The 27,290-nt window shown below is 52.4% G+C and overlaps 1 protein-coding gene, 1 long non-coding RNA gene and 1 other non-coding gene across 4 annotated transcripts in view; 1 reads left to right on the top strand and 2 right to left on the bottom strand.

Moving 5' to 3' along the window:
- Positions 1-10,194, bottom strand: part of LOC122153582 — a 10,641-nt gene extending 447 nt beyond the window's left edge. The window contains exon 1 of the long non-coding RNA XR_006165462.1: positions 9,863-10,194. This is a non-coding gene — a long non-coding RNA (uncharacterized LOC122153582). The remainder of the gene's footprint in view (positions 1-9,862) is intronic.
- Positions 1-27,290, bottom strand: part of LOC116959217 (feather beta keratin-like) — an 89,901-nt gene that overhangs the window by 5,812 nt on the left and 56,799 nt on the right. The window contains exon 1 of one of the 2 annotated variants that reach the window (XR_006165461.1): positions 5,633-5,696. The exons of the other annotated variant lie outside the window; for it this stretch is intronic. The gene's annotated coding sequence lies outside the window, so the exon portion shown is untranslated. Of the gene's footprint in view, positions 1-5,632; positions 5,697-27,290 lie in introns of those variants that run through there. 2 annotated transcript variants of the gene reach the window in all.
- Positions 17,522-17,602, top strand: TRNAS-AGA. Its single transcript has one exon. It is a non-coding gene; the product is annotated as a tRNA-Ser (tRNA).

The raw sequence follows: 27,290 nt of genomic DNA, 5'->3' as shown, positions 1-27,290 counted from the left end.
CATTTCACAGAAGGGCAGCTGGCATTAGCCCCGTTGCAACTTGTGAGTAATGTAGGTCTTGCTGGTCAGTCAAGTTGTGTTGTACCTGAACATTTGAAAGGTGTAAGTACTCCCTGCAAAACTAAATTCCGGGTGCCCCTACTTTTGCCGGGACACCTCGTGTACATGCCTGCATATGTACTCTTGTAATTCTATACTTTGAGTCCCAGGCTCTCTCCTCGGTCAGCACAGGCCACTTGCGAATTCTTGTGACACAGGACTCTACTATTTCTTAGCTAAAATCTGCCTTGTGCAGCTAGTGGGTTGGGTGGTGGGTGATTGCTTTGGTGAATCCCCATGCCCACTGGCCCAGACTGGGTCGTATCCCATATTCCCCACAGCAAATCCCTCACCTCCACATCACCGATCACTTGGAGTGATGGCTGTCAGTAGTAGAGGGAGTACTTTTACCCCAGATAAGGCGGACCGGGTGCTCTGCCCTCCACTTCGGTCCAAATAGGCCCCTTGGCCTCAACCATCCCTGGCAGACAGCCAGGTGTACCATTTCCCTTGAAGGCAGTGCCCTCTCCCTGTGATGTGGTCTGTTGTGAGTGGCTGGAAGGACCTGCCACCCCTCCCCATATCCCTGCAAGTACATCTGACAAGGAAGGACTTTCCCCTGCACACACGGGGGCTGCCATTTCCTTTCAGCTGCCATTTTGTGGCAGGGAGATGCCATTTTCTTATTCCACATCATAACCAAGATGTTTTCATACTGCTCTGTGAGAGTCTAACAGCCAGTTCTTGGCCCCGCCTTGCCCACCTTCTCTCAGGAAGACCTGTGATTGGCTGATAGGACCGGCCAACCCTACCCATATGCCAAGAAGCACATCAGGCAAGGAAAGCCCCTCATGGAATTGGCAACTATTGACAGTGGAATTCCCAGTGACTGAGAGTCAGTTTAGGGGGTGTCTTCAGGTCACTGTCCTAGACAGTGTGCATTCCTCTAAGCAAGTTGCATTAGCAGTGCTCTAGTCAAGGGGGTTTCAAGTTCCTCAGCTGCAGCATGGTCCTTCCAAGCAGCCCAAAGCAGGACTGCACCCCGTAGTTGGCTAGGATTCAAACTTGTGCAGGAAAAACCCAATGGATTTCTAGTCCATCGTCTTCACCACTCGGCCACAACTACCTGCCGCAGCCCTCTCTGCCCTGCTGAGCACATGCCCTGTGCAGTGACACCCGCCTCCCCAGGAGTTTTTCATCCAGGCTTCACTAGAAGCCCCGTGGTTCACACCTGCACGAAGCATGGGAGGTACCAGCCTTCCAGAGGCTTTGGAGGTTTAACCACAGGGACGGTGGCTGTAGATCCCAGCGCCTTGTCCTCAGCTGGGCATCTGGGATATCCTGACATGGGGTGGATGGGTTCACTCTCCAGCTGGCATCCCTGCTGCTTCCAGGGAAGAAGGGAAGGCAGCTCTGTAGCTATAACCAAGCACATTAGTAAATGTGGAGTGGGCTATTAACCCCTACCTTTGATTTCAAAATTATCTGAGGGACACTCCAGTCCTGCTGTGAGCAGTACGGTTGGAGCACTAGTTAGGGGGAAATGGCGATCTCCCAGCAGTACCTCCAAAAAGGTGAGAAGAAAGGTATGGTGAGAGTAAATGTGAGGTGTGGATGACTTGTAGGGAGATAGGAGAGAGATTGCTTTCTGTAATAGGCATGTCCAGTTTTTTTGTTTTTGTTTTTGTTTTTGTTTTTTTCCCTGCCCCGGCATGTGAAACAAAAAGGGGCCCAAACAATAGGCCTCAAACCAAAGTTGACTTCTGAGTGAATTCCCCGACCAGCAATCAGCATCTTATCAGCAGACTGAAGCAACCGGCATCTTATCAGCATTAAAATGTAACCCTGGGAACAATCCCTGGGAACTATAAGTAAACAATAGGAAGTAACTATAAATCCCAAATGTAAAGAAAAACAGAAACTCCTCAGACATGCCCGATCCTGGCCAGATCCGGACATGCCTGAGTGAGGCATATCAATCTACCAGATATCTTCTGTGCGTTTTGTTTAGACTTGTTTGTTAAACTGTATAAAAGCTGGACCCTCTCACAGCAAAGACGGAGACCTCACCTACGAGTGGACGCACTGCGTAAGACTTCCCAATTGCCGGGAAAGGCTCTCCGACCCTTCACTGTGATGGGGCTCCCCAGCTGATGCACGGATCTGGATGATGGTAAAGTATGAGGGCAATTGGTGATGTATCTTTCTTAATCACTATAGCTTACTTTAAATAGTAATGTCTAGGTGCATTACCTTGCTTAATCTTTCTGCTATTTTAAACTAAAGTAAAATAAGCCTATTTCTTTAGCTTGGTGTCTGCGTCCTTTGTGTTAACCCCGTCAATTGGCAAAACAGCATGCATTGCCATATTCCTGAGCATGGACCAAAATTTTAAACATCCACAAAACAATAATTTCCAGCATTAGATGAAAGTAGCCCCTATTGCCTTTTGGCTCTGGAGCAGGGATATTTGGAAAGTGGTTGTAAGAACTCTGTGTGGAGATGGTACCTGTGGCAGTGCCTCTCTGCATGCAGAGCAAGGACTAGAGGTGGTTGCAGTCAAGAGGGGAACGTGAGGAGCATCTTGAGGAACTGTGTGTGCTGAGGGCTGAAATAGGGATGCGGCCAGTCTGTGAAGTGGAGGAGCAGGAGGCCGTCCAGGCTCTGACCTGGAGGAGCAGGAGGAACCAGTGCCCCCAGGAGTGTTGCTGGAATAGTGGTGACCATGGCTGCCTTCCAAGCAGTTGACCTGGCTTTGATTCCTGGCCAATACTGGCAAATGTCTCTCCAGCCTGGCTCCAGCACAGGTGCCTGAACATATCCTGCACACAAGCTCTTTTGCTCAAATACCACCCATCTTTCCCCTGGGGTTTCAAGCCAATCCCCTGTCTTCCCTGCAGCCTTGAGGCCCGCTGAGACCAGTGCTCTCTAGTCTCTGCTGGCTGGGAGAGCTTCAAGCTGGGCTCCTCACGACAGTGCTGGTACAGGAGCCAGGAGAGAGGCTTTTCTGGCCTGACACAGAGCTGGTCCTGCTGCTGCTGTGGCTGCTTGCACCTGGCAGGGTGCAGATGAAGATCAGTAATTCCTAGGTGATGGTCACGGGACAGACCGTGCTTCATGAGGCCAGGTATGCGATTTGGCTGGCTGGTGGAAGCAGAACTTCCTCTTTACGTTATGGCTCAAAGGCCCGTCTGTCTGTCTGAACTCACCCTGGGGACACTGACCTACCCTGTCCAGGCTCTGACATTGCAGATACATCCTGAATTTTACTGGGATTTGGTGTAACGAATGATCCTAGGTGACCAGAGAAATAATACACTCTTCTCTTGCAGCTTGTGGCCTGTGGACCAAGAGAAAAGCAAGAGCCTCTCTCAGCTAGACTCTACTGGAAGGGAGTGAAGCTTCCCAACTCTCTGATTACAGGGTTTCTTAAAGAAACAAACCACCTGCCTTGCTCTGCTGATAGCCAGAAACCATTCTGGATGGTGGGCCTCTATGGAGGGTTTGTGTTAGCACAGTATTGCCAGACTCCCACTCTGTCAGGAGCAGTGCTACAAATCGCTGGAATTATGAAGAGGGGCATCGTGAATGTGTATGTTCATTCTCTGCTGAAATGCCACACGAACCCCATCTGGCAGTCACACTGCCTCCGTCTGGAGATCACAACCAGTGCTTTCCTCCTTTCCACTCCATACCCATCCCCTGGTGTTTATTCCCACACCAAAATAGTAAAAGAGAGAATTGCCAGGTCTCTTTTTCATACGATTTTGTGAACAACAATTGAGAGAACCTGAAATGATATTTCAAAATATACGTATTAAATTTTACAATGGAGAATTCCGCAAATGACCCCCAGGGCCTATAATCACCAGGTTACAGGCCCATATTCAATACCTACAAGGCTTTTTAGTAGCTCTGAAATGAGTCCAGGGAACTTAACCAACAACCACTGTTAAGCTCAGGACAGAAGCCATCGCCTATCCTTGCAGAGAAGATGCTTAGCTGGGAGAGGAGAAGAACAAACTGCCATGACTCTCTAGCTCTGCTGCACAAAGTCTTTAATGAGAAGGGGGGAAATGCAGTGGAACAGAACAGAGACCAAGGAAAACATCTTCAGGATTGAGGGACAGCACAGAGGATGGCCCGTTCCCCAAGGACAAGCTGCACACAAAGTGCTTGCCTTTTCCCATTCTGCTCTCCCTGGTGGCAATGGCAGCACACCAAGAGCGGTCTCTAACTCCAGAATCCTCTCCTTTTCAGCAGGGGGTTCAGCAAAGCAGAAGAGAAAGGAGCCCATTCCAGAGGGCTCAGAAGCAAAGAAGAGCCAGAGGAGACACAGGCCACACCAGCCGTGCAGCGAGGAGAAGTGAGCACAGGTCACTCCTGCCAGGTGGCATGAAGGACAACCAGCCTGTCTGCAAGACATGTCCACGATCCTGCTGCTGCAGGGTCCTGTCTTCCGTCCTGCTCCCGAGGGGATGAGCCGCCAGCTTCAGCAGTTCAGACTGCAGCGGGGGACAGGCAGACACATCCCAGACCCACCCAGACCAATGGAGCCCCCAGAAGAGATGGGAACTCCCCCGGCACTGAGGGAGCTCCCAACAGCAGCTGACAGAGACGATCCCACGGCCTGTACTCTGAGGGAAAGAGTTGAGGATGGGGCCTGGCAGGGTCACCACCACCGGCGAGGGCTCGATGAACACCGTCGAGTCAGCGCAGCGGGCGACACAGGGCTCACTGCAGCTGCTTGCAAGTGGGGTTGGGCCAGAGGCACAGCAGGGCCGTGGGGGACAGGGTCTGAAGCAAGACATCTCTCGGTGAAGGAAGCAAAGCTGCAACACAGAGCAGGAAGGAAACACAGACCCAAACATCAACTTGGCTCTCATGTCCACAGCTCTCTCTGCAGATACACTTGGCTGCTCTCCATCTCCATTTCTAGCTGCAGGTGCAGGATATGCCTGCACCTGATCTTTCTAACACACACAACGTGCGTGACGTATTCCCCTAAGTTGGATTTGAAGCACTGGGAGCAAAGATGTGCCTAACTGGCTGCTGATTGCACCAGGACCTCCTGCTGCATTTCCCAGTGCAATAGCACAGACTGAAGATTGATGCAAGTATCCCAGCACAAATGGGCTGCGTTGAATGGGTGTCTCAGAAATCACCTCTTAAACACACATAGTCTTCTACAGCTCGTAATGCACTCCTCTGAGTAGCACAGTGCAGGAACGCTGACCCACTTTGGGATAGGACCAAGCCCAGTGGGTTTAAAGCACCTGATCATACCCCATCTCCAGAACAACTGTTGTTGCATTGATGAAGCACTTGGCCATTTGGTTAGAGAGCATCTGCTGCGGGTGCAAATTCTGGTGAGGCAGACACCCCTACAGCTGAGCCCCATTGATACCCTTCTGCTTGAAAGAACACCCTCTTCCCATTTTTCCGCAGCCACATCCAGCAAAAGGGACAGAGGTGACAGCCCTTCAACAGTTCAATTGCACTGCCAAGATGACGCGGAGAAATATCAACCTGAGAAACCACCATGGCAGCAATTCTGCCTACAGAGAGAGACATGGAGTAGACCGAGACTTACCTCGTTCCTCGAGTAAGGGAAGCAACAGAGGAGGATGCAGAGCCTGGAGCAGCGCAGGCTTTTATGCTGTGTCCCAGAGCCCTGTGGGGCCACAAACATTCCTTGCTCATGAGGCATGTAAACACATAGCAGCTGCCACTTGGGAAGACCTTGCTGGTGATTAAACCTTTAGCTCTTTCATCTGAATTTCTTTTCTCTGACTTGATTCCAAATAGCATCAAATAACGCGTTATGGAACGGTTTGGGCTGGAAGGGACCTTTCAGAATATGTAATTCTGACTCTCCTACCATGGGCACGGACACCTTCCACTGGACCAGGTTACTCAAAGCTTCATCTAATTTGGCATTAAACACTTCCAGGGAGGGGGCATCCACAACTGCGCTGGACATCCTGTTTCAGTGTCTCACCATTTCACTCATTGACGAGGTACAGGTTCTTTCCTCTTCCTTTGTTCTCCTATGTACCTGAAGAAACATCTTCTTGTTACTTTTCATACCCTAGCCAAGTTCAGCTCCAGAAATGCCTTGGACTTCCCGAATATCCTCCTTGCACTTCAAGGCCATTTGCCTATAATCTCCCCACAATGTCTATCCCTGCCTCTGCTGCCTATTCCTTTTGGGTTTGTGTTTTATTTTTCTGAGAGGTCTTGATGTTACCAAGCTGGCCTCCTGCCTTCCCTGCCCGACTTCTTGCATGTCGGGATTGAGAGCTCTTGCTCCCTCAGAAAAATGTCTTTCAGTATCTCCCAGCTCTGGTTTGCTCCTATACCTCTGAGGGTAGTTTCCCAAGGGATCCCATGCACTAGTGTCCTAAATGGGCAACCATTTGCCTTTCTGAGGTTTAGGTTCCTGACTCTACTTATTACCTGTCCTGCACTCCTCAAAACTGAGAAATCCACCAGGGCGTGACTGCTGCAGCCCAGGCTACCTCCAATCTTGACCTCTCTGATTGCTCTTCCACTCTAGCAAACAACACGTCCACCAGTGCCTCTCCTCTGGTCAGGCTCTTCGTCACATGTACTTGGACGTTGTCCTCAACACACTCCAGTAGTTCCCTGGGTTGCTTGTAGTTCGCTGTGCCGCTTCGCCAGCAGATGTCCTGGAGGTTGAGTTCTCCTATCAGATCAGGGCCTGGTAGAGTGTGATGTTTCCTAATATTGAAATGATCCATCTGAATCTCTGTATCCCAGATTCATAAGGGCAATCAACTCCAAGGTCTCGGGGCAGCCTGGAGGAAGATTTTAGGTGACGTTGTGTCATACGGATTGCCTTTGTCACTTTGCCCTCTTCATGGTGAGCTTGTCCACCAATCATGCTGAAAATCAGCTACGAAGATGGACACCTCGAGTTATCTCTGAAGTGTTTTCAGTGCTGGCACTCAAGCGAACCCTAAGAGACATCTGCCCAAGCGTCATAGTAGACACACAGTAGAGACTTGAGAAGTTGAGGTGGAAGATCAAGACTACCCAATCCTATACAAGAGAAGAGACTCACCACTTCAGGGATATGGAAAAGCTCAATGACAAGAAAGGGTCATTCTGGGCTGGAGCAAAGCCCATTGCATGTAGGATTGAGGGCCATGAGGACCTTCCTCACGCTCAAACAGCTCTGCCACAGCCTGTTTTTTATGACCACATGTCCAGGGAATGAAGGCACATTTGTAACAACAGGGAGCAGACCAGAGGATCAGGCAGGTCTCTTTCAGGTAATGTCTCCATGGGATCTCCATCGCCATATCCCTTGATTAACTTAACATTAAGCTTGGTCTGCTCAGAGCAGGAGGTTGTCCCAGAGCCATTCCAGAAGAACCATCCATCCCACATCATTCTGGGCTGCACTCACTCTCGTGGGTCCCTGAGCAGCCACTGGCAGGCAATGCCTTAGAAGGCAGAAGCTGCACGAGGTTGCACAGAAGCACCAGTTGATTCAGGAATGGTGCTAAAATGTTTTTCCTTGCAGAAAGCCGCAAATTGGGACTATGAGGTCTGGTATCCCTGGCACAACTGAGGCTGGGCGACCGTGTCCACTGACGTCGAAAGCAGGGTGAGTCCTGCTTGCCAGCAGCTCTGGGATTTTCCCAACTCTTCCACATCATGATGACTCCCAGGTGCTCTGAGACTGATCCAATGTGCCTTTGTAGTGTGAAATGCTTGGAATTGACCACCCCCTCTCTGAATCAGGAAAAAGGGCCATGAGGTTTTCATTCCCTGCCATTCACCTCTCCTCCTAATCAGGCAAGCCACACCTCCGTCCTCTGGGATGACCTTACAGAGACAAACGGGTCAATTTGGGTGTGGGTCTCCTTCAGGGAAGGACGCCGGCAAGTCTTTGATCACAAAACCAGTCTGTGGTAGAGCCTGATGAGCGTAAACAAGGTCCCTGTGACCATCATCACCCCTGCCCACAGGGGGCTTCCCTCCACCTCACAGTGGTCTTTCCTTTCCATTGAGCTTTGCCACGTCCCTGGAGTCGTGCGTCTCTCCTCCCATATGGGATTGTGCAGTCTTGAATTTTGCCTGAACTTACCCACTGCCTCCTGTGTGTCTACGATCACCCATGAAGAGAATTGTCCCTCTGGTTTTAGACTGAGTGCCTGCAAAGAAAGCATTTGAGAGAAGACTTGAGGTGCCCTGTATGGTTGAATTTCACCATGACACATGGACAAGTTAACAATGAAGAGGGCAATGAGACCAAAGGGATTTTTATGAGGCAAGTCAACTAAAAATATCTGTCTATCCTGCATAAGAATTCGGAGTTAATTGACTTTATGAACCTAGGATACAGAAGAATGGTTTTGGTGTTCGATGTTATGAGAAGGAGGACAATATGTGGGATGTAAGAAGCGAGGGCTTAATCACCAGGGAAGCCTTGGGAGGCGGAAACTCCTAGGTGTTCAGATGCTTCATGAGCAAGGAACGTTTGTGGCCCCACAGGGCTCTGGGACACAGCATAAAAGCCTGCGCTGCTCCAGGACCTGCATCCTCCTCTCTTGCTTCCCTTTCCTCGAGGAACGAGGTAAGTCTGGGTCTGCTCCATGTCTCTCTCCGTGGGCTGAACTGTTGCCATGGTGGCCACTCAGGATGATATTTCTCTACCTCAGGTTGGCCCTGAAATTGAACATTTGAAGGGCTGTCACATCTGTCCCTTTTGCTGGACGTGGCTGCAGAGAAATGGGAAGAGGGTGTTCTTTCAAGCAGAAGGGTATCAATGGGGTTCAGCTGTAGGGGTGTCTGCCTCACCAGAACTTACGCCTGCAGCAGATTCTCTGTAATCAAATGGCCAAGTGCTTCATCAATGCAACAACAGTTGTTCTGGACATGGGTAATGCTCAGGTGCTTTAAACCCACTGTGCTTCATCCTATCCCAAAGTGGGTCAGCGTTCCTGCACTGTGCAACTCAGAGGAGTGCATTACAAGCTGTAGGAAGACTGTGTGTTTTTAAAGGTGATTTCTGAGACACCCATTCAACGCAGCCCATTTGTGCTGGGATACTTGCATCAATCTTCATCTGTGCTATTGTACTGGGAAATGCAGCAGGAGGTCCTGGTGCAATCAGCGTCCAGTTAGGCACATCTTTGCTCCCAGTGCTTCAAATCCAACCTTAGGGGGATAGGTCATGCACGTTGTGGGTGTTAAAAAGATCAGGTGCAGGCATTTCCTGCATGTGGAGATCGAATGGGGATGGAGAGCAGCAAAGTGTATCTGCAGAGAGAGCTGTGGACATGAGAGCCAAGTTAATGTTTTGGTCTGTGTTTCCTTCCTGCTCTGTGTTGTAGCTTTGCTTCCTTCACAGAGAGATGTCTTGCTTCAGACCCTGTCCCCCACGGCCCTGCTGTGCCTCTGGCCCAACCCCACTTGCAAGCAGCTGCAGTGAGCCCTGTGTCGCCCGCTGCGCTGACTCGACAGTGTTCATCGAGCCCTCGCCAGTGGTGGTGACCCTGCCGGGCCCCATCCTCAACTCTTTCCCTCAGAGCACCGCTGTGGGATCGTCTCTGTCAGCTGCTGTTGGGAGCTCCCTCAGTGCCGGGGGAGTTCCCATCTCTTCTGGGGGCTCCCTTGGTCTGGGTGGGTCCGGGATGTGTCTGCCTGCTCCCCCGCTGCAGTCTGAACTGCTGAAGCTGGTGGCTCATCCCCTCAGGAGCAGGATGGAAGATGGCACCTTGCAGCAGCAGGAGCGTGACCATGGCTTGCAGACAGGCTGGGTGTCCTCATGCCACCTGGCAGAAGGGACCTGTGCCCACTTCTCCTCGCTGCACGGCTGGTGTGGCAGTGTCTCCTCTGGCTCTTCTTTGCTCTGAGCCCTCTGGAAAGGTCTTATTCTCTTCTGCTTTGCTGAACCCCCTGCTGAAGGGGAGAGGGTGCTGGAGTTAGGCATCACTCTTGGTGGGCTGCCGTTGCCACCAGGGAGAGCAGAATGGGAAAAGGCAAGCGCTTTGTGTGCAGCTTGTCCTTGGGTAATGGGCCATCCTCTGTGCGTCCCTCAATCCTGCAGATGTGTTTCTTGGTCTCTGTTCTGTGCCACTGCATTTCCTCCTTCTCATTAAAGGTTTTGTGCATCATAGCTGGAGACTTATGGCTTGTTTTTTTTCTGCTCCTTCGCCGTTTGGCCAAGTCCTCTGCAAGGGAAAGGGAGAACCTTTTCTGTGCAGTGACGGTGAGTCTGTCGCCAATCTCGGGGCACCACCAGTTGTGGGTGGAGCTCCCTGATCTTGTAGAAGAGCGCCAAAAAGAAAGAAGCTGGCAAAAGAGAGACAGAAAAACGTCAGTAGAATGGAGAGATCAAGAATCAATGGACAGGAGTGGAAAGAAAAGTAGTGCCACACACAGGAGCCCTGTCTTACCGTGAGGCTGGTCAAAAATGGGAAAGCTTTGCCCAGGGAGTACTGTAGAGTCTCCATTTTCAGAGATGTCCAATATCTGACCAGAGAAGGCCCGAAGGAGACCAGCGAGAGCAGGGCCCAGTGTCTGAAGGCCTTGTAAAAAGGTGGAGGAAACACCCTTCCAGGGGCTGTGGCACAGGGAAAGGGAAAGCTTTTTTCTGTACATTTGCTGTAATGCCATTGGAGGGGACATGTCTCTTCTGGTGTCAGACAGTGGATCTCCAAGCAACAGAGGATGTTCCTGGGCTTCTTCCCAGGATCACTGGTCTCACCCAGCACTCGGGGATCCCAGAGGGGCTCTGTATGAACAGCTGTATGGGCTTGTGCAGGCAGCTTCCTTGCTCAGGGTATTTTGTCCTTGGTTTCCTTCCTGGCAGCGTTGCCTGCTGGGACTAACGTGCTCCCAAGCCCATTTCCTTCCCCAAGGCCATGGTAACTGCTGCTACCTATGTAGCCTCTGATGCTACTCTTCCCTGCAGGATCCTGTGGGGAGGATAATCTGTGCCACCCTTAGAGGCTTCAGAGAGGAGGCAGAGATCTCCCAGAGCTCCCCAGCCCTTGGGAAATGCAGGTCAGGTCATGCTGGCTCACACAGGAGGCCAGGCCACCCCCAGCTCCTGCACTCCCGAGGTCTTTCTGGCAGAGGGCAGGCCTTGGCAAGCCAGAGAGCCACCTTCACACAGCGGAAGACCCCTCACCTTCTGCTCTCCAGCCTAAACAAACCCAGCTCCTTCAGCATCTCCCTCAATCACAACGTGCACCAGCATGGAGATTCCCTATCCTGTCAGCAGTGCTGGAGAGAAATGCCCCAGTGTCGGGGGAGACAAAATGGAAATGCATGCTAGGCCTTGGAACACACCCCTCAGCCTGAACACGAATCCCCAGAGCCTGCTATGTCCCTTTTGGGCTCATACTGGTGGGCCTTTACTGCCTCCTGCCCCTCTTCCCACTGATGCTGGTTGCGTTTGCAGGTGAGGAACTGCCAATTCAGGGAAACTGTCTGGCTTGAAACCCTGCTGGTCAATGCCACGTCCTGGATCGGCACCTACAGTGTGTTCCACTGCATCTGAAAGAGAGAAGGATGCATCTCAGGGGTTCTTCAGCCTTGGAATCAGAGGGCAGGATAGCTCCCAGATGACTAATGAGAGGGAAAAGTTGTCCTCTTTTCCAGAAAAGGGGAAGAAGGTCTATGTAGGGAACTATGTAAAAGTGCTGATAAATTGGAACAAGTTCAGTGGAGGTTCCCTAGGCTAGACAGGCGCCAGGGACTCTGGCCTTGTGAGGGAGGCCTGAGGACACAGGGCTTGCTTAGCAGGGAGAAGAAAATGCTTTAGGAGGCATCTGATAGGAGCCTCCTAGTGCCTACAAGGAGGCTACCGTGGTGGCTGGACGATGAGAGCTGTGGTCAGAAATTGACCAGGCAGTTTGTAACTGGCTACAGGAAAATATATCATTACCCTGAGGGTGCCTATGGATGGGAACAGAGAACCAGAGAAGCTGCAAAATGACTGTCCTCAGGGTATTTTATGACTCAGAGGGAGAAGCAATGCTCTGCCGGTGTGAGCCTATTGAAGAAGAAGTATGCAGTCTCAGACTCCCTGGCCTGCCTTCCAAGCAGAAGGATTGTTGGAGGGCAAAGTGGGAGCAGGAAGTGGGTATTTTGTGGGTGCTGCCTCGTGGACACTTCCTGGGGCATCAAGGGGGCTTCCTTCTTCCCTGCACATAGCTGGGAAGGCTGGTGAAGGAGGGCTCTGCCACACCAGCCCCTGGGGCAATGCTGTGCTGGTCTCAAGGAGTCACTGTGTGGGAGAGGGGCTGGAGAGTCAAGGAGAAAGGACAGGAGATGTGCCAAGTGCAGAGCAATGACTGAGCTCCAGTTGCTGTGGGCAAGAGGCTCCCTTACTGCCCATGGTGCAGAGGAAGGAGGGCACAGCTCTCTCTGGGGCTTGTTGTTTCATGGCAGGCTCTAGACTGCAAGGTACCTTGGCAGATCACTGGCCCAAATGCCTGCTCAAAGCAGGGCTGGCCTCAAGCCAGGGCGTGCTGAGCAGTGCCTAAGCCCCACTGAAACCTGACTGTGATACGCAGGCACGGAGACTTCCAAAAACCTCTGGGCACCTGCTCCAGTGCTTCAACACTCCCTGAGAATCTATGAATGGTGAAAGCAGTCTCTGTCATCTCCTTTTGCCAAGGGACGCCTTTGTGTTCTGGGTTAGGTTGTGTCCAGAGGCCTCTCTGTGATGAAAGGCTCTGGGAGAGTCGAGGGTAGCGTCTCGACTGCCCCATGGGAGCTGAGTTTGCTGAGTGAAGGAGGATTTTTGGAGCAGGGGAGGCAAGACACTTGTGGAGACTAGCTAAAGAAAAATTTGTCTGCACTGTCCAGGACTGGAACGCAGGTCAACTGCTTGGAAGGCATCTACGCTCTACCACCTACCACCAATGCTCCTGGTGGCCTGTTGCCTCCTGCTCCTCCACTTCCCAGACTGCCCAGCCGCCTGCACACACAGATGACCTCAAGCTGGTTGTTGCTGGGAGTTTTCAGAGTTTGTCAGGTGTTGGCTAGGAAACCTGAAGCTTTACTAGCCGCTGGCTCGGGGAGATCAGCATCAGGGACTGGCCAGGTTTAGAGAATGACACTGGAGAAACCGGGACAGAGCTCTGGGCATGGACGCTGCACAGAGCTATGATAAGGGCAGGGATCCCAGGGACCTACTGTTGTGCATGTGGGAGGGAGGGGATCTGTGTCCAGCCCTGATCTCCAACCCTAAGCAGCTGGGGGCAAAGAAAAGGATCAGACCGTCACTCTTGTCCATGCCTGTGTGAGTGGTGCTGGTGCTTCTGTGGGTGCTGGTAATGGTGCTGCTCCCCATGTGCGGACAAACACGTGCCAGTTCTGCATGTACTATTCAAGTGTATGTGTGGTCATGTGTATGTACCTGTGTTGGTAGAGGCACAGATGCTCACTCACCCCGTTGCTCATTCCTTTCTCTACGTTCCGCCCCAACACCTACCCATATACTGCCACCAATGAGCCCATTGGGAATACCTGCTCAGCCCTGCTCCTGGCTGGCCCTGCGAGTGGGCACAGCAGCAAACAGACTAGGATGGAGAAAGTGCCCTGGTGCTCAAGTTGATCACACCAGTGTATTCAAAACTAACTCCAGCCGTGTCCTCCTCCCCACTAGCAGATTCCTGGAGGTCCCTGCTGGCAGCTGGGAAGTTGGGATTGAGCAGCCTGATGGGAAGGGAGAAACACAACTGCGTGCCCAGGACACCCACTTCCTCGTGTGGGGAGCTCTGCCTGCTGCTCCACACGCAGCTGTCTGTCTTGCCGAGGGACACTTTGGGAGCACTGTCTGCTAAGAAGGCAATGAAAGAATAAGGTGAGTGGCAGAGAGAAGGGAGTGGGAGCTCAGGAGGGCCATGGCCATGGGTGCGCAGAGAGCAGGAGCAGTGCATGTTAAAGCTTGCTGGGAAAGATGCAAGGGAGAGGCAGCGACTCTGCTGCTGGAACGCCAAGAAAGAAAAAAAAAATTAAAAATGCCATTAGCAGTGGATGGTTTCGATCCAGTGACCTCTGGGTTATGGGCCCAGCACGCTTCCACTGCACCACTCTGCTCCCCCCAGGATGCCAGCTGGGACTTCTCACAGCCAGGCCTGATGCTCCCTGGCACTGCCAGCACTCACGCCTCATTCCTTTCCTGTATCCTGTGCCCTCACCCAGGCTGGATACATGTCTGCCTGGCTACCTCACTGGAAGTGGGACTGGGGTGGGAAGCTTAAGGGCCTTGCCTTGCCCTTCTCCCCACCTCTCCTGTCCATCACCCTGGATGGGGACTTTCTCTTTGGCCCCCTGAGCTGGCTCTGGAGGAGCTGAAGGAAACCCTGGGACGAGGGGTGCACATAGTGATGCCTCAGCCTGATTCATGGAGGACCCCAGTAGGGATGACAGCACGGTTTTATGTATGTTACAATACAGTTCTGCTAACCAGTCACCTTACTCATGCTATCGAGTGAGCTAATGAGTTCATATTGGAAATGTATGCAACTTGTGATTTTCCCATCAATACATTCTTGTCACATGTACTTGGAGTGGTTTTATACTAGATTTTGGTTAGCCGCACTTGTGGCCGTGGTTACATGCCTGGTGCTTTTTGATGACAAATCTACCATTGTTTTGTCATCTGCATGGGGTGTTCTCAGCCATTGATAGCTGATTTAAGAGAGGTCTTCAGGTCACCCTTCGGTAAAAGCTCTTAGTCCTAGGCAGTGTTTGTTCCTTTAAGCAAGTTGTACTTGTATAGCAGTTAGCACCTTGCCTTTCAGAGCAGCCGTGTGGGCCTTCCCCTGCCCGTGCTGTGCTGTGCTGTGGTGTGCCAACAGCTCCTGGCTTGGCCTCCCTCCTGACACAGCCCTGCCCTCGCTGCTCCCCCACAGCCCAGGGCATCCCCTGCCACCATGCAGGGTGCCAAAGAGTCTGAGAAACCCCTCCTCTCTGCGCCCGGTGCCATTCCTGTCCGGCCCAACACGGCTGGGGGTGGAGGTGGCTCCCCATCAGGCCAGGGCAGGGCCAGACCAGCCAGACTGAGTGCTCACTAAACTTAGATCCTGTGAGATATTCCAGGAAGTCTCTGGACTGGCTGAGCTTGTAGATCCTGCTTCCCAGGGCAAGGAACAAGGTGGCAGTCCTGAGGCCTGCATCCTTGGGTTGAGTTTGCTCGTTCCCTGTCCCATCCACAGGTCAGAGCATGCAACAACAAGAGAGGAGAAAAGAGCAAAAGGAGGATGGAGACGGCTGGGATGTGGGTTCAGTCATGAGCATGGGAATGTGGCTGCTACAGAGTATTTGGCTACAGATCAAGAGGTCTGTTGCTCCAGGTCTCCCTTCCATTGCCCCTTTTCTTTTTCATCCATGCTGCCAACCCCTCTGAGCTTCTCCTTGCTTGTACTGCCACTGCCAACCTCAGTGGAACTGCTGCAGGGAACAGACCATGCACCAGTAATGGGCTTGTTTCTCCTCTTTCTCTGGGATTTCTCTGCATGTGCCCCTCAGGGTTTCCCCTATGATGCTCTACCCCCCACGCAGGCTACCAGCAGCCCCTCTTTCTCTCAGGGGTTGTGAGACAGTAAACCCATCAGGTTCTGTGATGGCAGGGGATGGTGTCTTGATGCCAGGGTCACCACAATGTCCTCTTCTGCACTTCTGCGTCTTTCCCAGAAGAGGAGGAGACAGAGAGACCCACTCCTCATCATCTCATCCTTAAGCTAAATCTGGGAAAGCCCCCTGGAAAAGGCTGTCTATATGTGCAGGGGCTGAGGAGGAGTCAGGCTGAGTACCCTCAGGACCTGAGGCAAGATCTCAGATCTGTGATGTGTCTTCTGTTCATTGTCAGCAATGAGGTCCATATACGTAAACAAGGACCTCTTCTGTAGCTCATAGTTGGCTCTGGACTTTTCCCTCTACCCCACTTGCCTGCTGCTCCACACCAGTCTGCCTCCATGAGACCTAAAGTGGAGGGGAAGACGTTGTGAGTGCTGGCAAGATCTCAGATCCATGAGAGTCCCTTCTTTATTAGCAATAAGGGCCATGTTGCACAGGCTCACTTTGGAGAGGAGCATCTCTAGTTTCAGGTGTAGGGAAGACAGATGGTTGGGATATGCTACTTCAGATGTGTGGTTAGGCTCTGAAGTTCTACACAACAAAGAACAAAACTAGACTTCTTTTGGTCTCTTCCATCAACTTCCCTACCTTGTAAATGGGGAGAAGAATTTCCCACCCATGCTGGCATTTCCGGAGGGAGGCAAGAACAAGGGTGGGAGGCAAGGGGGTTTTGCTGTGTCTCTGGGTGCACTGTGCAGCTGCAGGAGCTGTGTCTATGGAGCCAAGACACTCGGCTGCAGCGTGGTCCTTGCAGGCAGCCCAAAAATGGGACTGCACCCCGTAGTTGTCAGGATTCCAACCTGTGCGGGGGAAAACCCCAATGGATAGAACATAACACACAAAATGACTCACTGGGAGAGAGGTGTCTCCTAGGGTTTAACCTAGGCTGTGCACTGAAATCACTTGAGTGCAGATTTTCAATGTGGGCATTCAGTAGGGAAATGAGCATGCACAATCATGATCTTCCTCTTTGTAACTCCCTCTACGCATAGAACTGCTGATGACAGAGTGGGAGTCTGTAACTATTGTGCTAACAGTAATCTGCGTACGACCCTGCTTTTGACAGTCAAGAAAGCAAAGAGCATGGCTTTTTAAATTTAATCATCTCTTGAATCAGAGACTTGAGAAGCTTCACAGACTGGCCAGCACACACAGTTCCTTGTGACACTTTTCGTGCTCACACTCTTGACTGTGACCTCCTGCCACTCTTGCTCTGCATGCAGACAGGAATATCCACAGGGACCATCTCCATACCTACTACTACTTAGTGCAATTTGCCAAATAGCGCTGCTGTGGAGCAAAAGGGAATCAGAGCTATTTTGTACCACTAATGAAACTGATTGTTTTTTCAGGTCTTTTGTTGTTTTGCTCAATGCTCTGGAAGATATCAATGCTTGGTCAAGCTGGCAAAAAGATCTGGACAACCTATTTCACCAAAAAAGCTCTCTCCTGTCTACCTGCAAGTCATCCACACCTCTCATTTATTCTCACCTTGCACCTCCTCAATTTCCTCAGCCAGGCTCTACCTTTCCCTTTCTATAGATCTCTCCCACTCTCACAACACATCCCCCCTACACACCAAGAAGCTGCATGCCAGTCATCCACTTGCTTTTCTTTGCTGGCAGATACTCCAGCTGGAGAGTGAACCATCCACCCCATGTCAGGATATCCCAGATGCCCAGCTGAGGACAAGGCGCTGGGATCTACAGCCACAGTACTGTGGTTAAACCTCCAAAGGCCTCTGGAAGGCTGGTACCTTGCTCCGTGCAGGTGTGAACCACGGGGCTTCTAGTGAGGCGGGTGTCACTGCACAGGGGATGTGCTCAGCAGGGCAGAGGGACTGGGGCAGGTAGTTGTGGCCGAGTGGTGAAGGCGATGGACTAGAAATCCATTGGGTTTCCCCGCGCAGGTTCGAATCCTGCCAACTACGGGGTGCAGTCCCATTTTTGGGCTGCCTGCAAGGACCACTGCAGCCGAGTGTCTTGGCTCATGCCAGGGACCAGACACAGCAAAACCTCCTTGCCTCTGTGCTTCTCCTACCCTCCACCTGAGCCGAAATCCCGATGAATGGGAAATCCTGCTCCCCCTTTCCAAGATAGGGGAAAAGAACAGACCAGTGCTCAGTATTGGCCATGAGAGAGGTCCACTGTTGTTGGTTCTTCCTCAAAACCACGTGCCTGATCTTATCCAACATTCCAAGCAGAACAACCTCACCAGCTCTCTTCCCTATGCCTGAAACTTTAGCAGCTCATGTCCAAAGAGAGCCTGCACAACATGGCCCTCACTGCTAAAGAAGAAGGGAAGTCACCTCATGCACCTGACACCTTGCTAGCACTCACAAAATTTCCCATTACTTTAGGTCTCACAAACCCAGAGAGCTGTGGAGCAGCAGGCAAGTGGGGGGAAGAGGAGGGGCCAGACCTGACTATGAGCTTCAGAAGAGGTCCTTCTTTGCATACATGGACCTCATTGCTAGCAATGAATTGAAGACACATCATAAATCTGGCGTCTGGGGGATATTCTGCCTGACCCAAATCCGGGCCTCACACACATGCACACCCTTTCCCAGGGGTCTTTCCCAGATTTATCTTAAGGATGAGATGATGAGGGGTTTCCTCCTTTCTGGGAAAGACGTGGAAGTGCAAAAGAGGACGCGGTGGTGGCTGTGGCATCAGGAGACTGTCCCCTGCCATCACAGTCCCTGATGGGTGGGATAGAAAAGAGCCGGAGGCTTCCCAGAGGGCTTCTTTCAGTTGCATACCCAGCTGCTCCCAACAGAGCAGCAAGCAGAGTAGGAGCTGCTGGTAGCCTGCCTGTGTGGTGCAGCATCTTGAGGAAAATGGAAACCCTGAGGGGCACACGCAGCGAGATTCCGGAGAAAGAGGAGAGACAAGCTCGTTGCTGGTGCATGGTCTGTTCCCCACAGCCATGCCATTGAGGGTTGTCGAAGCACTGCAAGGGAAAAAGAACTACAGAGAGATGTGAGGATGAATGAAGAAGGAAAGGGGCAATGGAGAAGGCAGCTGGAGCGGAGCCATGGACGTCTTCTCCGCAGTGAATGCTTTCCCCTGAGAAATATCCCCCTGCAGCAGGCAGCCTGGGGCCACACTCTCCACACCTACATCGGCACTCACATCCCAGCCCTCTCCATCCCACTTTGCTTTTGCCTCCTCTTCCTGGTTTCTGCATGCTCTGATCTGTGGATGGGACAGGGAACCAGCAAACACAAGCCCAAACATGCAGGCCTCGTCCCTCGCCCTCAACGGGAGGCTCTACCAGCTGAGCCTGCCCAGATCCTTCCTGGGAGGACACGCAGCATTTAAGACTGTCCACCACCCAGTCCGATGGGCCAGCCCTGCCCTGGGATGACTGGGAGCCACCTCCACCGCCAACAGTGTTGGGTAGGACAGGAATGGCACCAGGCATGGAGAGGAGGGGTTTCTCTGTCTCTTTGGCACCCTGCATGGGGGTGGGGGCCACCCTCGGCTGTTGGGGATCAGCAAGGGCAGGGCTGTGCCAGGAGGCAGGCCAAGCCAGGAGCTGTTCAGGGAGGACAGCACAGCACAGCACGGGCAGGGGAAGGCCCTTGCAGCTGGTGTGTAAGGAAAGGCCCTAAATGCTGTACAGCTTCCTCAGAAGAACAAACCCTGCCGAGGAATAAGAGCTTTTACCTCAGGGTCAATGTGACCTGACGACCCACGCTAAACTGGGTCTCAGTGGCTGAGAACACCCCATGCAGACGATAAAACAATAGGAGAATTGTCTTTCAAAAAGCACCCCAGGCATGTAACGACAGTCCTAACAGCAATGGACCTGACTGTAGTATAAACCCCCTTCACCTGCATGGGACATTGGTTTAGAACAGTGAAGGTTAACACCCGCTGACCATACGTCCACACCAGCTGCACCGGAGAAGCACATACCGATTTCCTGAGCAATACTGCCTGATTAGCCCACCCTTAACATGAGGAAGTTCATTGGTCAACACAACTGTATTGTTAACATACATACCCTGCTTTCCTCTATATCGGGGTCCTCTGCATTAGGCTGCGGCACCACTATGGGCACAGCTAAAAGAGGGGAATTGATTCCCTTGGTAGTTCTATGCTAAGCGTTCTTGTTTCCCTCCTTGATTCTCCAAGAACTGACTTTTACACCAGGTAAAGTCCCGCAGCCTCTGGGAGCTGGATTTCTGGGCAGGGTTACAGCCGTCATGAGCTCGCTGGAGAACAGCTCCCCTCCACCCAAGGCTGCTCCCTCGCCCCGGGGTTTCCTTCAGCTCCCCAGAGCCAGCTCAGGCTGCCAAAGAGAAAGTCCCCATCCAGGGAGATGCAGGAACACAGCACGGGGATCTGCAGTGCAGCTCCCTGCTGCCCTAGTACCTGATGGGCCAGAAACCAGACAATCGCTTGGGTGTTGACTGCGAGGTTGCTCTGCAGGTGATGGGCCATCCACGGAATACTGCTTGTGCCAGCTGCTTGTCTTCATTCCACAGTGGATACCACTGCGTGCTATATCTTGTTATATTTGAACACCTCTTGGTCCAAAGGAAGTGGACAGCCCATCAGAGGGAGATCTGAGAACGTGAGGGCATGACAATGTCAAAAATGGCCGCCAGGCATTCACAATGCAATATGAGAACCCATGGGGAATGACGCTGTCAGAAGTTGCATCTTCCTCGTGGGAGCTTCCTTGCCTGATGTGCTTCTGGGTACACGGCTAGGATTCCTTGTCCTGACAGTCAATCACAGGTCTGCCTGAGAGCAGGTGGGCCTGGTGGGGCCAAGAACTGGCTGTCAGCCAGTCACAGAGCATTGTGATCACATCTTGGTTGTGGTGTTTAATAGGAAAATGACAACTGAAAGAAAATGACACCCTCTGTGTATGCATGCGAAGGCACATCTGGTCAGATGTACTTCATCGTTCATCAGGGCTCCACGGGGATTCACCAAAGCAATCGTCCACCCCCAAAAACTTGCATCAGCACAAGGCAGATTTTAGCCCAGGAACAGCTTATGGGTAGAGTCCTGCAAAACAAACTGCTTATGCTCATGCAGCATGAAACGTGACAGATGCTCATATCTGACCAAGTCCTGTAGATCAAGAAACTTGTGCTAGAAATGATCCACCTGGCCTATTTGCACATTATACAAAGGAATAATAATTGTTGCCCCAGCATTGGCTGCATTTCACTTGCTGATTTCTGAGCTGATGAGACAACTGTACCAGATATGGACGTATCCAGTGCTTAAGAAGAAACCAGGCAGGGTGCCGTGCCTTTTTAATTCAAACAAAGGCACAGCATGCAGCCACGTTAGCCCAGGAGAGAGTGAACATGCCTCCCTCTGGGCCGGGTGGAGACCTGTGCCATGCCATACGGTATTCCCAATGGGCACTGTATTGGCTACGTATGGCAAGGCTTTGGTAGTGGAGGGGTTAGGGGGTGTTGCAGGGTGGGCTCTGTCAGACAAGGTAAGGAGCTGCCCCGTGTGGTACACAGCCAGTTCCAGCTCCACAGCGGACCCACCCCATGACACAGCTGAGCCATGCGCAAAGGTTGTAGCCCCTCTGTGAAAATGTATTCCACAAAGGGCAGAAACACCAGGCAGAGAGAGGGGGAAGGAAAAATAGCAGAAAAGACAGAGGGATGATGCATCTCTCACTTGGGCTGGTAAAGGAGTCTGGAGTGAAGGAGTAAAGTTGAGCCTGGGACAGGGGAGAGGAAAGGCTCGTTGTATGTTAGCCTTTTTGTTTTCTCACTACATGAGTCTGTTTTAAGTAGCACAAAGTTATTTTTTCCCATGTCAAGGCTGGTTTGCCCACAAGAGTTCTGCTAGCCATGTCCTTGTGTTTGTCTTGACCCATGAGCTTTCTGATCCAGTTTTCAGTGCCCTGCACCCCACTGAAGGAGGGGAAAGGAGTGAGCAGCTGGGTGGGTTCTTGGTTGTGCACCCACACGTTGGCATGTGAAGAGCGTACTTTGGTGGTTCCGTTGGCAGGTCCCGGGAAGGAGTGCCTGTCAGCAGCCCTTGGTGGGAGCTGGGAAGGGTAGCCCCGCAGTCACCTCCCGGCAGCAGTGCCAGGCTGATGCCGTGAGGTGGTGGGGTATGGCAGCAGCAAGGGATGGAGCGTTGGGAGCAGCAGCAGCAGCTGCAGGGTCGGGACGAGATGGCTGGTTGCTCTAAGGCTCCTGAGCACTGGCCCCCAGCTACCGTCTGCTCCATTCAACTTGACGGCTGCTCCTGACTGAGGGCATCCAGCAGTGGCCCACTCAATCACAGAACACCTGGGGTGGAGAACATGCAGACCAAGCCCAGCTCAAAGCAGGCACAAGTAGAAGAGGCTCTTCCGGGCCTTTGTTGGTATATGCTGGACATCTGCAAAGATGGAGACTGTACAATAATCCCTGGGCAACTGTTTCCCATGTTTGACCAGCCTCACGAGAGAGTCCCTGGCACCTGTCTAGCCTAGGGAACCTCCACGGAACTTGCTCCACTTTATCATCACTTTTACATAGTTCCCTACATAGTCCTTCTTCCCCTTTTCTGGAAGAGGGAAATTTTCCTCCTCATTATCAGGAGACCCTGCCTCTGATCCCAAAGCTGAAGAGCCCCTGAGATGCATCCTTCTTTCTTGCGGATGGTGGCACAGACGGTAGGTGCCAATCCAGGACATGGCATTGACCAGCAGGGTTTCAAGCCAGAGAGTTTCCCTGAATTGGCAGTTCCTCACCTGCAAACGCAACCAGCATCAGTGGGAAGAGGGGCAGGTGTAAAGGCCCACCAGTATGAGGCCAAGAGGGACATTGCAGGCTCTGGGGACTTGTGTTCAGGCTGAGGGTGTGCTCCAAGGCCTAGCATGCATTTCCATTTCGTCTCCCTGACACTGGGGCATTTCTCTCCAACACTGCTGACAGGACAGAGAAACTCCATGCTGGTGCACGTTGTGATTGAGGGAGATGCTGAAGGAGCTGGGTTTGTTTAGCCTGGAGAGCAGAAGGTGAGGGGCTTCCGCTGTGTGAAGGTGGCTCTCTGGCTTGCCAAGGCCTGCCTCTGCCAGAAAGACCTCGGGAGTGCAGGAGCTGGGGGTGGCCTGGCCTCCTGTGTGAGCCAGCCTGGCCTGAGCTGCACCTCCCAAGGGCTGGGGAGCTCTGGGAGATCTCTGCCTGCCCACTGAAGCCTCTAAGGTTGGCACAGATTGTCCTCCCCACCGGATCCTGCAGGGAAGAGTAGTATCAGAGGCTACAGAGGTGGCAGCATTTACCATGGCCTTGGGGAAGGCAAGCTGGGGAGCACGTTAGTCCCAGCAGGCAACGCTGCCAGGAAGGAAACCAAGGACAAAATACCGTGAATGCCTGCACAGGCCCATACAGCTGTTCATACAGAGCCCCTCGGGATCCCCGAGTGCTGGGTGAGACCAGTGAGCCTGGGAGGCCCCAGGAACATCCTCTGTTGCTTGGAGATCCACTGTCTGACCCCAGAAGAGACATGTCCCTCCATGGCAGTACAGCACATGGACGGGAAAAAGCTGTCCCTTTCCCTGTGCCACAGCCCCTGGAGGGGGTTTCCTCCACCTTTTTACAAGGCCTTCAGAGACTGGGCCCTGCTCTCGCTGCTCCCACCCACCTGGGCCCTGCAGATCCCAGGGATATGTGAGGAAAGCCCTCAGCAATGCTGCTTCTCTGGGACAAGCTTTCAGAGTTGTGCCTCTGTAGAGATTGAACCCTTCTCCAGTGACTAGCTGTTTCTCCTGCCTCCTCTGAATGTGACCTGGCATTTGATATCTTAGGCTTGGGTATGACGGCGTGCTCTGTCGTGTGGGTTCAGAAGTACCAGATGCAAGCCCAATGCTTTAGGAAGTGCAAAGGTACAGGAGGTCGTGTCCTCAGTGTCCCGGGCTAAGTCTGAGATCCAATAGAGTGTCCCCACATGGGTTTCCTCCTGTGTGACTGCTGGGAGGAAGGGCCCTGCTCTCAACACACAGGCTCAAACCTTGGCAGAAGGAGGAACGCACCACTGCAGCTTTTCCTGGCTGTGTGCATGGACCCTTTTTGGGCAGGCAGTGTGCTGGTGCCAGGACATGAGGGAAAGTTCTCTCAGGCTGGACATTGAAACCTTGCCGAGTCTGGAGCAGTCTCGGGAGAGAAAATGGGGTTCCAGGGAGGGAGAGGCCACTTTGGGGCACAAGGGGACAGCGAGTCCTGGAGAGAGGACCAGAGTTTGGAGTCAGCCAAGACTGCCCCAGCAGAGGAAGGAAGTCCAGCTTGTGCAACACATAACAAGCTACTTTGGGTACTCCTGCCAGATCTTCCCTCTACTGAAGCTCATCCCCTGCCCCCTTTCTTGGTCGCCTTGTTCAGCAAGGTCAGGAGCTCGGGTAGGACTGGAACCGGGAGTAAGGATATCTGGGTAATGACTGCTTAGTATGAGCTACAAGGTGAGAAACAGGAGAGACAATAACTTACACGGGCAGATGGACACACTGTCCAACCTGGGGGCAAAGGGAGGCAGCAGCAGAGACCACAAGTGCAAGGACTGAACCTTCAGCTGCTGGGCCATGAATGTACCGTTTCAGGTGCACCATGGAAGAGGTTCTACTGGAAACTACCTAACCTGGTCCAAGTAGGCAAAAGCAAGATTCTCAGCGGTTACCAACCTGGCTCTTGTAAGAGAGGGCATGCGAGGCTTGTACAAAGAGCTCTGCCACTCCCTTGAAAGGCCCGGTGAGTAGAGAGCGGCCAGTGGTCCTGGAGGAAGACTGTACTTGGTGATGTCCACGGAGATGGAGAGACAGCCAGGCTCAGCCAGGAGTAGAAGGCACCACGAGGGTGGCCTCAGGGGAAAGACAGTGCTTGTGCAGGAGGTCCCATGGTGTAACGGTAAGCACTGGGCTCTGAATCCAGCGGTCTGAGTTCAAATCTCAGTGGGACCTCAGCCTTTCAGCTCTCCCAGGACATTTCTCGACATGGTTACACATAACAGCCTTTCTGTCAGCTCTAATCAGGTTGACCTTACTCTGATCTTCCTTCCTTTCCTGTGCTCCCAGCCATGGGACTGAAATCAGTGCTCGCTTTTGTGCCTTGTGCCCACCAAACCTCTGCAGCTTTCTTGAGCAGTGGCCCCCAGCTCCTGTCTGCTCCATTCAGCTTGACCGCTGCTCCTGCCTGAGGGCTTCCAGCATTGGCCCACCCAATCACACAACACATGGGGTGGAGAACATGCAGACGAAGCCCAGCTCAAAGCAGGCACAAGTAGAGGAGCTCTTCCAGGACTTCTCTGGTCATATATTGGACATATCGAAAGATGGACACTCTACAGTACTCCCTGGGAAACTGTTTCCCATGTTTGACCAGCCTCACGGTAAGACAGGGCTCCTGTGTGAGGCACTACTTGTACTTCAAATCCTGTCCATTACTTCTTGATCTCTCCATTCCACTAACCCTTTGCTGTCTCTCTTTCCTTCTTCAATATTTTCGGTGCTCTCATACAAGATCAGGGAGCTCCACCCACAACTGTGGGTGCCCCAAGATTGGCGACAGACTCAACGTCACAGCACAGAAAAGGTTCTCCCTTTCACTTGCAGAGGACTTGGCAAAACAGGGAAGGAGCAGAAAAAAAAAACCACGACATTAGCCTCCAGCTATGCTGCACAAAGTCTTTAATGAGAAGGAGGAAATGCAGTGGCACAGAATAGAGACCAAGAAACACATCTGCAGGGTTGAGGAACGCACACAGTATGGCCAGTATCCTAAGGACAAACTGCACACAAAGTGCTTTCCTTTTCCCATTCTGCTCACCCTGGTGGCAATGGCAGCCCACCAAGAGCGGTCCCTAACTCCAGCACCCTCTCCCCTTCAGCGGGGTTCAGCAAAGCAGAAGAGAACGAGCCCTTTCTGGAGGGCTCAGAGAAAAGAAGAGCTAGAGGAGACATGGCCACGCCTGCCGTGCAGCGAGGAGAAGTGGAAACGGGTCACTCCTGCCAGGTGCCATGAGGACACCCAGCCTGTCTGCAAGACATGTCCACTACCTGCTGCTGCAGGGTCCCGTCTTCCATCCTACTGCCGAGGGGATGAGCCGCCAGCTTCAGCAGTTCAGACTGCAGCGGGGGACAGGCAGACACATCCCGGACCCGCCCAGACCAAGGGAGCCCCCAGAAGAGATGGGAACTCCCCCGGCACTGAGGGAGCTCCCAACAGCAGCTGACAGAGATGATCCCACGGCTGTGCTCTGAGGGAAAGAGTTGAGGATGGGGCCCGGCAGGGTCACCACCACCGGCGAGGGCTCGATGAACACCGTCGAGTCAGCGCAGCGGGCGACACAGGGCTCACTGCAGCTGCTTGCAAGTGGGGTTGGGCCAGAGGCACAGCAGGGCCGTGGGGGACAGGGTCTGAAGCAAGACATCTCTCGGTGAAGGAAGCAAAGCTGCAACACAGAGCAGGAAGGAAACACAGACCCAAACATCAACTTGGCTCTCATGTCCACAGCTCTCTCTGCAGATACACTTGGCTGCTCTCCATCTCCATTTCTAGCTGCAGGTGCAGGAAATGCCTGCACCTGATCTTTCTAACACACACAACGTGCGTGACGTATTCCCCTAAGTTGGATTTGAAGCACTGGGAGCAAAGATGTGCCTAACTGGCTGCTGATTGCACCAGGACCTCCTACTGCATTTCCCAGTGCAATAGCACAGATGAAGATTGATGCAAGTATCCCAGCACAAATGGGCTGCGTTGAATGGGTGTCTCAGAAATCACCTCTTAAACACACATAGTCTTCTTACAGCTCGTAATGCACTCCTCTGAGTAGCACAGTGCAGGAACATTGACCCACTTTGGATAGGACCAAGCACAGTGGTTTAAAGCACCTGATCATACCCCGTCTCCAGAACAACTGTTGTTGCATTGATGAAGCACTTGGCCATTTTGTTAGAGAGTATCTGCTGCAGGCATAAGTTCTGGTGAGGCAGACACCACTAAAGCTGAGCCCCATTGATACCCTTCTGCTTGAAAGAACACCCTCTACCCAGCTCTCCGCAGTCACATCCATTAAAAGGGACAGAGGTGACAGCCCTTCAACAGTTCAATTGCAGGGCCAAGCTGAGGCCACAGAAATATAAACCTGAGATGCCACCATAGCATCAATTCTGCGTACAGAGAGAGACATGGAGTAGACCCAGACTTACCTCGTTCCTCGAGGAAAGGGAAGCAAGAGAGGAGGATGCAGGTCCTGGAGCAGCGCAGGCTTTTATGCTGTGTCCCAGAGCCCTGTGGGGCCACGAACATTCCTTGCTCATGAAGCATCTGAACACCTAGGAGTTTCCGCTTCCCAAGGCTTCCCTGGTGATTAAGCCCTCGCTTCTTACAACCCACATATTGTCCTCCTTTTCATACCATCGTACATCAAAATCATTCATCTGTATCCCAGGTTTATAAAGTCAATTAACTCCGAGTTCTTACGCAGGACAGACAGATATTTTTAGTTGATTTGCCTCATACAAATCCTTTGGTCTCATTGCCCTCTTCATTGTTAACTTGTCCACGTGTCATGGTGAAATTCAACCATACAGGGCACCTCAAGTCTTCTCTCAAATGTTTTCTTTGCAGGCACTCAGTCTAAAAC

This window comes from Tyto alba, unplaced genomic scaffold (genome assembly GCF_018691265.1).
Source record: "Tyto alba isolate M040663 unplaced genomic scaffold, T.alba_DEE_v4.0 Super-Scaffold_20000015, whole genome shotgun sequence".
Taxonomy (NCBI): domain Eukaryota; kingdom Metazoa; phylum Chordata; class Aves; order Strigiformes; family Tytonidae; genus Tyto; species Tyto alba.
Note: the sequence above shows the minus strand (reverse complement) of the source record. Positions and strands in the feature narration are given on the sequence as shown.